The sequence below is a fragment of the Mandrillus leucophaeus genome, unplaced genomic scaffold (genome assembly GCF_000951045.1).
Source record: "Mandrillus leucophaeus isolate KB7577 unplaced genomic scaffold, Mleu.le_1.0 Scaffold2091, whole genome shotgun sequence".
Classification (NCBI taxonomy): Eukaryota; Metazoa; Chordata; class Mammalia; order Primates; family Cercopithecidae; genus Mandrillus; species Mandrillus leucophaeus.
Window position 1 is genome coordinate 1,819 of NW_012102134.1, and position 14,281 is coordinate 16,099.

At 34.6% G+C, this 14,281-nt stretch overlaps 1 protein-coding gene across 2 annotated transcripts in view; it reads left to right on the forward strand.

The window, feature by feature from the left end:
* Positions 1-5,506: 5,506 nt before the first annotated feature.
* Positions 5,507-14,281, forward strand: part of PARP8 (poly (ADP-ribose) polymerase family, member 8) — a 70,470-nt gene continuing 61,695 nt past the window's right edge. For both annotated transcript variants that reach the window (XM_011980201.1, XM_011980202.1), the window contains exons 1-2: positions 5,507-5,571; positions 6,001-6,091. The gene's annotated coding sequence lies outside the window, so the exon portion shown is untranslated. The remainder of the gene's footprint in view (positions 5,572-6,000; positions 6,092-14,281) is intronic.

Consider the following 14,281-nt stretch of genomic DNA (forward strand, 5'->3'; position numbering starts at 1 on the left):
GGCTGTATGTGGCCTGAAAATCCTAAAATATTTACTGTCTTCATCTTCACAGAAAATGTTTGCTGTACCCTGAACTAAAGGCAGAGATGAAAGTGTTCATTTGCTTGGCTCTTATTCTTGTCGTACTTTCTGTATACTTTCATATCGAAATTTGCACATAATCTTATCCTTTAAGATTAATGTTTATCATGTAGTACAGACATTATTGATGCTTTGCCGGTTTTAAAAAATTAATTCCTATGTAAATATTTATTCATTTATTTATGTAACCTATAAAAATATTACCATGAATAAAAAGTGCAATTTCCTTAAAAATGGAAATGTGCCCCCCCCCCTCTCTATATATATATATACACACACACACACACGCACATAGATATATATGCATTTATTTAGTTTTTGAGATGGAGTTTTGCTCTTGTTGCCCAGGCTGGAGTGCAATGGCACGATCTTGGTTCACTGCAACCTCCACCTCCTGGGTTCAAGCAATTCTCCTTCTTCAGTCTCCCAAGTAGCTGGGACTACAGGCATTTGCCACCACACCCAGCTAATTTTGTATTTTTAGTGGAGATAGGGTTTCACCATGTTGGTCAGGCTGGTCTCAAACTCCTGACCTCAAGTGATCCACCCACCTCAGCCTCCCAAAGTGCATGAGCCACTGCGCCCGACCAATGTTGTAATATATTTTTAAGGAGAGGACAAAGAAAGCACACAGACTACCTTATATTTGGATATGCTGACATTATTTTGATCATAGATATCAAAAAGCAAACAAATCTCCCACTTTCCCTTTCTCATTAAATTACATAAAACCATTTAATCAGTACAAATTTCTTCTCTGAACCCTACAAAAGGGATTATATTTTATTACTTGAATAGTCGATAGAAATTTTTATTTAGTGCCAGATACTGTGCTTTACACAATTTTTAAAATTTTATTTTTAATTGACACACAATAATTGTACAGATTTGTGGTTTACAATGTGATGTTTCAATACATATATACATTATGTAATGGTTAAATGATGGTGTTTAGTATATCCATCACCACAAACACTGATCTTTTTTTGTGGTGAGAACATCAAGAATCCTTTCTTCTGGTTAATTTGAAATATATATTATACTAGTGTTTGCCATAGTCACTCTACTATGCTATAGCTTATTTCTCCTATTGAACTGTGATACTGTACTCATTGACCAATTTCTCCTCTTCATCATCTTTCCCTTTATGCCTCCCAACCTCTGGTAGTCTACTCTGTACTACTATGAGATCAGCTTTTTTTAGATTCTGCAAATGACTTAGATCATGCAGTGTTTGTCTTTCTTTTCCTGGCTTACTTTACTTAACACAGTGTCCCCCAGGTTCATCCATGTTGCTGCAAATGACAGGATTTCCTTCATTTTTATGGCTGAGCAGTATTTTATTGTGTATATGTACCACATTTCATTATCCATTCATCTAATAATGGACACTTAGGTTAATTCTGCATCTTGGCTGTTGTGAATAGTGCTGCAGTATACATGGGGGCACAGATGTCTTTTGGACAGACTGATTTCATTTCCTTTGGTTAATTGCCCAATAGTGGAACTGCTGGGTCACGTGGTAGTTCTATTTTTAATGTTTTGAGGAAACTTCATACTGTTTTCCATAATGGCTATACCAATTTACATTTCCACCAGCAATGCAAAAGGATTCTCTTTTCTCCACATCCACATCAGCATTTGTTATATGTTTTATCTTTTTGCTAACAGCCATTCTAATTGGAGCGAAGTGATATCTCACTGTGGTTTTGATTTGCATTGCCCTGATGATCAGTGATGTTGCACATTTTTTCATGTACCCGTTGGCCATTTGTATGTCTTTTGAGAAATACGCATTCAGATCTTTTGCCTTTTATTTTTATTTTTGAGACAGAGTCTCACTCTGTCACCCAGGCTGGAGTGCAGTAGTGTGATCTTGGCTCACTGCAACCTCTGCCTACTGGGTTCAAGCGATTCTCATGCCTTAGCCTCCTGAGTAGCTGGGACTACAGGTGCGTGCCACCACACCTGGCTAATTTTTTTGAATTTTTATTAGAGATGGGGTTTCGCCATGTTGGCTGGGCTGGTCTCGAACTCCTGACCTCAGTAGACCTGCCCCGCCTGGCCTCCCAAAATGCTGGGATTACAGGCATGAGCCACCACACCTGGCTTTTGCCCCTTTTAAGATCAGATTATTAGTTTGTTTGTCTTTGTTCTTGAACTGTTTGAGTTCCTTATATATTATTGATATAAACCCCTCATGAGATGCATAGCTTGCAGATATATTTTCGCCCATTCTGTAGGTTGTCTCTTCACTGTGTTGTTTCCTTTTTAGTTTGATGTAATCCCATTTGTCCATTTTTGCTTTTGTTATTAGTGCTTTTGAATTCTTATTCAAGAAATCCATGGCCAGACAAATGCCATGAAGCATTTTCCCTGTGTTTTCTTCCAGTAATTTTATATTTTTGGGTCTTACATTTAAATCTTTAATCCACTTTAAGTTGATTTTTGTATATGAAGATAGGGGTCTAGTTTCATTGTTTTGCTTGTGCATGGACAGTTTTCCCAGCACCATTTATTGAAGATACTGCCCTTTCCTCAAGGTGTGTTCTTGGAGCCTTTGTTGAAAATCAGTTAGTTTTAAGTGTATGGATGTATTTCTGTGTTCTCTATTCTGTTTCATTGGTCTACATGTCTATTTTTACACTGGTCCCATGCTGTTTTGGTTACTATAGCTTTGTAAGGTATTGTGATGTCTCCAGCTTTGTTCTTTTTGCTCAGTGCCTTGGCTATTTGGGGTCTTTGGTGCTTTCATGTGAATTTTAGGATTTTTTTTCTATTCCTGTAAAGGATGTCATTGATATTTTGACAGGGATTGCATTGAATCTGTAGGTTGCTTTGGCTAGAGTATGGATGTTTTAATAATATTCTTCTATCCGTAAACAAGCAATTATCTTTGCATTTTTTGTGTCCTGTTGAATTTATTTCATTAATGTTTTATATTTTTTATTGTAGAAATCTTTCACCTCCTTGGTTTAATTTATTCCTATATATTTTATTTTTCATAGCTGTTGTAAATAAGATTTGTTTTTTCATTTATTTTTCAGATAGTTCATTTGTGGTCTACAGAAACACTACTGATTTTTTTGTATGTTGATTTTGTATCCTGCAATTTTACTAGATTTGTTTATTAGTTTTACAGTTTTTTTGGTGGAGTCTTTAGAGTTTTATATATATATGATCATGTCATCCACAAACAGGAACAATTTGGTGTCCTCTTTTTTAATTGGATATCCTTTATTTCTTTCTCTTGCCGGATTGGTCTGGCTAGGACATCCAGTACTGGGTTGAATAAGATTGGTGAAGATGGGCATCCTTGTCTTGGTCCATATTTTAGAGGAAAAGCATTGAGTTTTTCCTTATTCAATGTGATGTCAGCTGTAGGTTTGTAAATTTGGCCTCTATTGTGTTATATTCCTTCTATAGCTAATTTGTTGAGAGTTTTCATCATGAAGTGATGTTGAATTTTATCAAATGCCTTTTGTCTGTTGAAATGATCATAATATTTTCTTCATGATTCCGTTAATGTGATGTATCATGTTTATTGATTTGCGTATGTTGAATCATCTTGCACTCTCTAGGATGAATCCTACTTGCTCATGGCGTATGGTTTTTTTAATGTGCTATTGAATTCAGTTTGCTAGGATTTTGTTGAGGATTTTTACATCTGTATTCTTCAGGAATATTGGCTTGTAGTTTTCTTTTGTTGTTGTTTCCTTGTATGGTTTTGGTATCAGGGTAGTGCTGGCCTCATAAAACAAGTTTGGAAGAATTCCTTCCTCTTCAAATTTTTAGAATAGTTTGAAAATAGTTTGCAAAGCACAGATGTTATGATGCTTTGATGGTTTTTAAAAAGGGATACCTATGCAAATCATTTTTATCCCTTTCTTTATGTAACATTTAAAGATATTAACCATGAAAGAATAAGAGTATAATTTCATAAAAGTTGAAAATGTGCTCAATGTTTTAATGTATTTTTAAAGGAGAGAATGGAGAAAGCACAGAGGCTACTTTATATTCCAATATGCTTTGGTTTTTGGTCATTTATATTAGAAAGCAAAAAGATCCCCTAGATTCCTTTATTCATTAAATCACATAAAATTATTCAATCATTAAAAGTTTCTTCTCTGAACTCTATAAAGTGCCACAATTATGTGTTATAATTCTATTACTTGAATACATAATAGACATAAATTTTTAGTGAGTACTTAACTATATGCCAGATACCATACTTTACATAGTTTTAGAGTTGGACATATATTCAATTCCTGACTTCCCCACTAACTTATTTTTCATTTGGCAACTTTTTTCACATCTTTAAATCTTAATTTTCTCATCGGCAGAATGAATGTCATAATATTATCCACCTCACAAGGCTGTGATGAAGACCTAATGAGATCATCCATTAGTGCTTGACCTGGTTTTGAACACAAAGTACTAGTTTCTTGAATAGTAACTAAAATACATGTATTCAAGTCTCAGCTCTGCTGTAGAGTGATGATGGATAAGTTACTTTAGTACTCTGGGCCTCAACTTATGCATCTATAAAGTGGAGATGGCAGTAGTGCCTTAGGTGTTTTGTGAGTACTGTATTAAATTATCACATGTATGTAAGATCTTTAGAACAATTTCTGGCACATCAGTGCTGAGTAAATATTGGTCATTAACTTTTATCATTTAGGTTATTTCTGTGGTTTTTATCTCTCACTATGTATAGCATTTGTAACTTCAAAGTTTTATAAGAATATAAAAAATACAGACATGTATATATGGAGAATATTAAAACTTGTTTTTATATTCTTTCATTTGCTTAAGAAGTATGCTGGTTCATGGCAGTACCTGCACTGTAAAAAAGTTGGTCTTCATAATTCCTTCCTGTAGAATACACTACAGTTACTTTTTTTTTTTTAAATATCAGACTCTTAGAGCTGCCCATCAAAACACTGACATTTAAGTGGCAGAACACTTAGATTGGCTTCTGAACCACTGATGCCTAACTAGAAGGAAAAATTATGGGCGCATTATTGTGTGTCTTCCCCACACTCCTTCCTCGTGTCATAAACTCCTTTCTTGTCTTCAGAAGCAGCTCCTTATCCTCAGAGAGTGTAGTGAAAACAAAGCAGTCATATGGGAAGATTGACTAATTTGCCACAGAAAACGGAATATTTAAAACTATGAACCAAGCAACTCTTGATTTTATGTATGCATGTGCATGTACAAGACAATAGAAAGATATCTATGTGGTATAAACAGAAAAATGACAGTCCAACTAGATTATTAGTTATTTCATATCTACAGTTAGATGTGAGCTATTTGTCAAAATCAAGGATGAGAATTAGTGATTTAAAATTTTAAATAAAATAACCTAACACACACCATCTTTTAAGCATCATTAAAATGAAAAAAATAATGTTAATTTTTGCTTTCAGGGAATATGGAGCCATTGATGATGTAGATATTGATCTGCATATAGATGTTAGCTTTCTTGATGTAAGTATCAATTTTATGTAATATGAATGGTGCATTTAAAATACATTTATTTTATTTTGGGGGAAATTTAATTTTTAGTTGTCTTATAATACTATTAGTTACATATTGACTGTTAAGGTGCTTTGTGAAGAATTGATGTGATTGTCAAAGAAGCAGATATTTTATAAACATGTATATTTGCATTGTTTTTTCTAATGTTATCTGAAATATATGGGCTTTTATAATACTTTGTTATATTTTAAGTGTTCATTTTTAGTTCTCACACATAGAAGGCCAATATTTTCACGCAACAGTGGGTTTTGAGATAACTTATAGGCCTTCATGTTATATGCATTTTGCGAACACAAATTTTAAAAGTTTGTGTGTGTTTTTTTTTTCATTTTGAACTCTAAAAAACGATTAATTCATCTTTTAAATATATTTGTGCAGGAGGAGATTGCTGTGGCTTGGGAAGTAATTCGAACAGAACCTATAATTGTTCGACTACACTGTTCACTTACGCAGTATTTAAATGGCCCAGGTTAGTTTTATTTCTTTCTTTATTATTTTTAATATTAATTAGCTGTGCACTATGCCTTAAGCAAAATGCGTGTTCATTTGTCAGTTCTGAGCAAAAGTGCTAAATATCTTGATAATGGTATTTAAAGAAGCTTGCATTCTAAGAAAGATGGTTTATTGCCAATATAACTTATGGAAACAGAAACATAACATTTCTTTTTATAGATTTTATTTCTTTATTTCTTTTTATAGATTTTCAGAAACTGACAAGTTTCTGAGACACAAACATTTAAAAAACGCAAAGGAGTACTTTGCATGTAGTAGAAACTCAGTAAATATGTATATTTTGGGTTTTCCTTAGATATAATTATTTCTCTCTCTAATTCTGAGATTTAATTTTAATGCAATATATTTCTGTCTTTGAAAATGGAGATTATAATAGTGTATTTGTTTGCTGAATCTTTGAGGGACAATGTTGCTATTATATTTCAACTCAGAGCTGTTTACAACAAAGGACCCTATCATAAGTCTTGCCAAAATTTACTTGGTAAAATGTTTTTTCCTACCTTCTACCACACATACACACACACACACACACACACACACACACACACACACACGCATGCATGCACACACACACAATTGTATCTGCTTATATTGTTCCAGTTATCTACTGCTACATTAAAAAAGAAATCCCAAAACTTAGTGGCTTAAAAAAACTTACCTCTCACTATTCTTTGGGCACTTCTTGCTTGCAGTCTCCCATGATTTGCAGTCATATGTGGGTGGGGCTGGGGCCGAATCAAGGCCTCACTGAGTTGGATACACACGATGTTGGACGTCCAAATGGCTAGCAGTTGATGCAGGTGTCATCTCAGGACTCAGTTGAGGCTTTTGGCTAGAGAACCTGTCTGACACATAGCTTCTTCATGTGGTTTGGGTTTCTTGTACCATGGGGACTGGGATGCAAATGCAAGTATTGCAAGAGACAGGATGTAGAAGCAACCGGGAAAAGACATAGTGAGTCTTTGATTGTATTCTGTTGATCACAGCAGTTGAAGAGCCCACCCAGAATCAAGGGACAGGAACATAGACAGCACCTTGTGAAATCATGGGCATCTTTAATCTGCCACACAAGTTACTATGATGTCTGCATGTTTTTCCTTTAGGCATATCAGGGAATATACATCTACTGTTTGTTGTCACATAGGAAACATACTTGTTCTTTCAGATTTATAAAATACAGGAAAAATCTTTCATTTTTAAAGTTAGCCACTTGTTTTCTGTCTTTGCATAATACATTCTATTCAAATTAATCAATGCATAATATAAATTACATATTCTAACTGATTTAATGCTGGACAAGAAAAAATAAGTGTTTAAAATATTTTTATTCTGATAATTTCAGATATATAAATATGTAAAGAAAAGTAATTTCTCATAATTCTTGTAATAAGAAAGCTAAATGGCTTGGTGTTGTTTCTGTTTTCTATGTGTATATGATTTATTTTTATAAAGTTGACAAAGAATGTTATAAATAGCTGTGCACCTTGATGTTAAGTCATGAGACTGTCCTCAAGTCATTAAATCCACCATAAAGGAATGATTTGTAATATATGAAGAATATTTCAGCCCATAGTTGTATGTGTTCTTGTTCCTTCCTCACATATTCTGCCATATGGCTAACTTTTTTCTTATTTTAGTGATTTGAAATGTCATTTGATTTTATTTTAATGGTGGTTAAAAGAAAAGGAAATCCTTATGTCTGAACTTTATTTAGGGTTAGGAATGAAATTGGGCTGGTTAATCTCTACTCACCCAAACCCCATCTGTGTGAGATGATACTGAAGCATGCTTTTATGTAATCTTACCTCTGATACTTATTTTTTGATATAATCTTGAATGTAAGGGAGATATTTTCCTTCACAATATCTCTTTAAAGATTTTTTACATTTGCATGGTTTTGTAAATATTTTAACACTCATTTTAACTCATGGTTAGATTATTTTAATGTTCAGTACAATTCCTTTAGTGTCACAACTCATCTGCTCTTTCTTTCATCTATATTGGTTGATTTATATATTTAGCAATTTGGAAACCAAGGAAACCTGAGGATTATGTTTTCTTTTTTCATACCTGAGAATGACTTTCTGTTTTGTGAATGAGACAAACTTGTCCAAGTAAAATTAGCAAAGTCATGATAGTTCTCCTCCTAGAAAAAGCAAAAATGCTTTAGAAACTTCTCATTTTGTGCCTGAAGTATTTTAACTCTTTTTATTTGCAAGAAGTCTGTTTTGATTTGTTTGTGTTTTGTTGTGTACTTTTTGGACTGCTTTTCTTCTTCTCCTTGATACTAGTTTTTCTGTATTTATTTTTGCATGGTGTACCTGACTGAGTCTTAATTCACCTCAAGTGCATTTTATGTAATTATTTATTATTCCTTCTTTACCTGATAATCCCAATATCCTGATTGGATCTAACTCTTTTGTCCTCCATGTTTTTCATTTCTCTAATTCTTTCATCCTTCATATCTGAAAACTTTATATGTTTTTTCCAATCTGTCTTCTGCTCCACTGAGTGAATTGTTTTCGTGATTTCATCTTAAATTTAATGTTCCCGTTGTATTTTTAATTTGGCCATCTTCTTTACTGATTCCATATTATTCCTCCTTTATCACCAGTCGCTTTCATTTTATTTGTTTAGTGTCATTTTGAGTTTTGTTGTGAACATCAATCAGTAATTGTCAAAGGTTTATCATTTTATTCCTATAGATGGAGTTTTGTTTTCCTCAATATTATATACAAGCAAGAGTTGAAATGTTCTTCTTTTGGAAATCAGTGTGATGTGTGAACAATTTCTTCCATTAATAAGAGGAAAGAAAGAGAATTCCATACTGACCCTACTTTGGAGCTGGCAGCTCTGAGATCTGCCCGCTGGAGGGGAGGGCTGTGAGGTCTGCTAGTACCCTACCCTGTTCCCCTGGGTCCCCTTTCCCAGCTCTTGCTCCCATCCCCATTTCTGCACCCTTGGCTGCTAACAACTCTACTTGAGACCCTCAGTAGCTTGTCCTTGGACATATAAGCTTTCTCTTTCCTGGGGAGTGCAGATAAGTACTTGGCAGTTTTTTTTTATCTTCCCTTCACTCTTGTGAGGTGTCACTAGTGTGAGGGTACAGTGGCCTAGCTACTCTGTTTCAAGTCTGTACAAAGATGGGGTGGAAACTAGAACTTTCCCTGGATTTGTACCCTTGCTTGGCTTTTTCTTTTCCTATCTAGCCCCTTCTCGCTTGTTCTTATTGTTTCCTCCTGAGAACAATTCCGAGTACATTATTTGTCCCTTGTCTGCACTCAAGGTCTGCTTCTGAGAGAACTAAGGATGATGGGTCCAGGGTCACGAAAAAGGTAGCATCTGCAGAGGGAGGAAGCCCTGCTAGACCAATCTAGAGTGTCTTCTCTGCCTTAGGGTTCATTTGCTCCCTGTTCTGAGAGGTGTCAGCGGTGGTTGACTTTTTTTATAGCATCTGTCTCTTTCATAGAATGGAGAGTTTTGCATCCATCCTGTAGGGCCCCTTAGGATTGGTTCCATCTGCTCTGTGCAAAATTTGCTGGGCATTTCTCACATGGGGATGGCATTACTCCAAGTTTCTGGTCTTTTTTACTGGTTTTCTCCTATTTCCATTAGGCACTGGTTATGACTGTGTTTGTGCAAAAGTATTCACTCACATTACCATCTTACTAGTAAACTCCCCAAGATATTTTTTTCTTATTGAAAATTTGAGGAAAATATGATTGAAACTGTGCAGTAGTATATAATATATGGATAGAACTGGAGACAGTGTTACTAAAAAGGAACTTTTAACTTATTATTCCCGGAGAATAATTAGGTTTTATCCTAACTTATGATTAGGATTATTGCTAGGAAATAAAAAAGTGAGAAAATATTTATGAAGAGTGTTTGTGCTATGCCCATAATGCCTCTGGCTGTCACAGAATACCATTATTTCAGTTTCCATCTGTAAATAGGTTATCACCTTATTAAGGTTAAGCAGATGAACTTCTCAATTTCAGTATCCCATTTTACGGTGTGTTGCCTGAGACCACTCCCAATATCTGATACTACATCTGTTAGAATCCAATCAGAAAACAAACCACTCTAGTATCTCAGGTAAAAAAATTAAACCTAAAGAGTTAGTTAAACCAGTGGCTAAAAAGTTGGGAAGAAAAGCAGGATGGTGAAGCTCATCAGAGAGTGGTAGGAGGAGACCACTAAGGAAGATGACAGCAAGAGATCACTACAGTCCCTTGGGGCTGGGGTGACACTGGAAAAGGGATGGTATGCAACAGAATCCAAATATCAGGGAAATCTTACAGGTTCTAGAACCATGTCAGGAGTTGCTCTGTAGGAGTTATGGCCACAGAAATAGGACATGTCTGGTAAAGAGCTGCAACCATGGAGAAGATAATGACAACTGCTAAAAAATGCCCACACAAGACAGGAGAGGAGAAGGAAAGACAGATGAGGGAATAGGAGGGAAAAGAGAGAAGAGAGAAGGGGAGAGGGAGAAGGGAGATGGGGTAGAAGGGAGGAGAGAAAAAGAAAGGAAATAGTACCTTGATTCTCTTTCTCTGCCTATTCCTCAAGTCCAAACAGAGCTTCCATTAGTCAAACCTACCCAGAAGGTAGTTGGCAAGGGACCATGGAAATGCAGCCTAAAGGTGGAAGAATGAGGAATGGACTTGAGAGCAAACAAAACACAATGGCCTATGTGTATATCCTTGTCAAATGCATAATGCTGTTAGACATTTTTTAATTTACATAAATGCTATTGTGCTATAGATTTTATTCTCTTAACCACTTAGCAACAGAATTGCTGGCCCTGTTGCTCTATGTACACTAATATATACTATAGTATAGATCCACTACAATTTACATATTTACTTTCTTAGTGATGGCCACCTACATTATGGTCAGATCCCTGATGCCATAATCAGTGCTGCAAAGAGTGTCCTTAAATAACTTATTTTATGGACTTTATGACAGTTAACTTATGAACAGTGGAATTTTTATGGGTTGGTCTAATCTGAGCTGAGAGCACATACTCATTATCATTTCAATTGCGTGGCTCTACTTACTCTTCAGAATTTCTCCAAATATCTGTTAACCATATAGAATTTTCCTTCTCTATGTTGCTTTGTCAAACCTTTATTTTTCTAATGTGTTTCCTGTCTTTGAATTTTATTATTGTTTATCTTACAGATCCCTTTAGTATGTTAGCTGTTGATAACTAGTGGCTTCAATTCATGCAAAAGTCTTTTACAATGATATTTATGAAAAGTTGGTATTTGACATTTTTTATGAAAACTTTTTGAAATAACAAAATTCAGCGATTTAAAAATTCAGTGATTTAAAAAGAGTGTTTCCAATGTGTCTTTGGAAGGTATCAGCATTTATAGTAAAATGGACTTACAAGAAATGTATGGCTAATTCAAGATCTAGACTGACCTACTTAACAGTTCTTTTTGAAAAGGATTTATTCCTACATTTTGGAAATGTATAAATAACAGTTATTTAAACATCAAGATTTGGCTACAGCTAATCTGACAATATATCTGTGAGAGAACGGGAATGATATGAATTGAAGACATCTACCTCCTTATCCACTTTGAAACTAAAGATAAGGATTATTTGTATTATATATGGGGAAATATACTTTAAATAAAGATATGATATAATTTATCACTCTTATGATAATGTATAGTTTCTGGAATTGCTGATATAGAGATGCAGTTTTTCATCACAGGACAAAGCTGTTTTTAGTTGAAAATGATAACCAACTAACAGTACTTTAAAATGATTTCTGTGCATATCATCTCATTATTGGTACCTCTGTTCTTGCATGATCAGTGCATTAGAATAATTTCCACATATCTTGGGCAGCCCTCACTTCCCAACTGCAGTTATATGAGAGATAAGAAAACATTGAATAACTTTGACCTTTTTTAAAAACATGAGAATATGTCACTAGTACTTTCTGTCAGGTTCTTTTCTTATAAAAGAACATTTATTTGTAGTTTCTAGTTTTATGTATTGGTACAGTTCTGGGGATTTTTGTTGTTGTTGTTTGTTTGTTTGCTTGTTTTGCTTAGATCACTAATTTTAGCTCTGTTTATTCTTGAGTACTTATTTGGATAATTAGACTTTTATAGTTCATTTTATTTTCTAACTTATTATTGATTATCAAGAAAGTATTAATTTTTTAAAATGTTGTTAAAAATGAACTTAAAATGTTTTTAAATTTACAGAAAAATTGCAGCTAGTACAGAGGTCCTATACACTCCAACCTCTGTTTTTCTGTTTGTTAACATATTCATTAATACACTGAATATAATTAATTACATTTATTTTATTAGTAATATGTGTTTTAGAACTTGAATTTTGGAATATTTTATGAATTCCAATTTATGAATTTTGGAAATTTTAGAATTTTATGAACTCTTTTAGTATATTCCAAAATTATAGTTCATTTAGATTTTATGCTATTGAGTCAATGTTTGAAATTTATATTTTTCTAGAAAAATTATTTTGATAAATGTTAACACTTGTTTTCTAGTCATGCATAGTATGATTAAGTTTTGGTCTTTGTATTATCAATTTATAAGAATAATTTGTATGTTCTGGATAAACATTTATATCTAGTATTATATAACCCTTCTTTCTTTCTACGTATATATCATACCCAGTTTTCTTCAGTAAAGGCATTAGTTCTACTGCATTTTGGATTTTTCTACATTTTTGTAGGTAGATGTCTTTTGTTTCTCTGCCCTCATCTTCCCACTTTTTCTGTCTGCCTCTGAAGAGATTGTAGCTTCTTCAGTCTTCTTAGAGAAAATACAGTGCTTTCTCATTTAATTCCACTGAGGTTTTCAAGATGTTAGAATGTTTTTAGCACTTTTGAATTTTGAAAGCCTTGGGTTTGGGTTAAGTGGGATTGGAGTGATGTTTACTCTATACCTTACTCTCTGTACAAAGATTAAGGAGTTCTCAGGAAACGAACTAATTTTTTGGTGATACAAACACCCAATTTCCTTGATTGATGGAGCATTTGTGTCCCAAAGTAGTGGCCAACAGGGGATACCATTTGGCTTACAATACAGAGCATGTGTGATCTGAGAAGGTCCTATGAGCAACACAATCTTTGCTCTAATTATCTGCTGCCCCACCTGTTGCTATGAATGGCACTATCTAAGCTCCCATATGTCATCTTTTCATTTGCACACTAGTTTCTGTTCCCTTTCACCTAATTGGGACACCATCCCAGCAATTCAGTTCTCCTCCTCCTTCCTGTACTATTTCTCTTTTTCTCCTAGAAGACTCACATCAGCATATATTTCTCTTGTCTTAAACAAAAACAAAAACAAAAACAAAAACACCCTCTTGATCTCAAATGCCTCTTCAGTTGGGACCCTAATACTCTGCTTCTTTTGACTGTTAATTTCCTTGATTACAGTTGTCTCTATTAGCTTACTTCATTTTCCTTTTTCTTTTCTCTCTTTGAATCCACTCAAGTCAGATTTTAGCCCCATCATTTCTCAAACACTGCTTTTGTCAATGTCATCAGTAACTTCATTCTTGCCAAATGATTCATAACCTATTTTGAGTTATCATCTTAATTGATTTAGCAGTATTTTGTAACAGTTGTTTACCTCCTCTTTGAAAATCTTTTTTTCTTTCTTTCTTTTTTTTTTTCCAGATAGAGTCTTGCTCTGTTACCCAGGCTGTAGTACAGTGGCATTATCACAGCTACTGCAGCCTCAACCTTCCAGGCTCAGGTGATCCTCCCACCTCAGCCTCCTAAGTAGCTGGGACTACAGGCATATGTCACCATGCCTTTTTTTTTTTTTTTTTTTTTAAATAGAGATGGAGTCTCCCTGTGTTTCCAAGACTGGTCTTGAACTCCTAGGCTCAAACAATCCACCTGCCCGAGCCTCCCAAAGTATTGGGGTTACAGGCATGAGCCACCGTGCCTGGCCTGAAAAACTTATTTGAATTTGTGTCCAGGTAGCGGCACTCTGGAATCTTCCATCCTCTTGGCCATTCCTCCCCAGCCTTCTTTGCTGAGCTGGGCTCGGGGCCTAATCCTCAGACTTTCTCTTTCCTCTACCTACACTCACTAAGTGGTTTCTCATCCAGCCTCATGCCTTTAAATAAATAT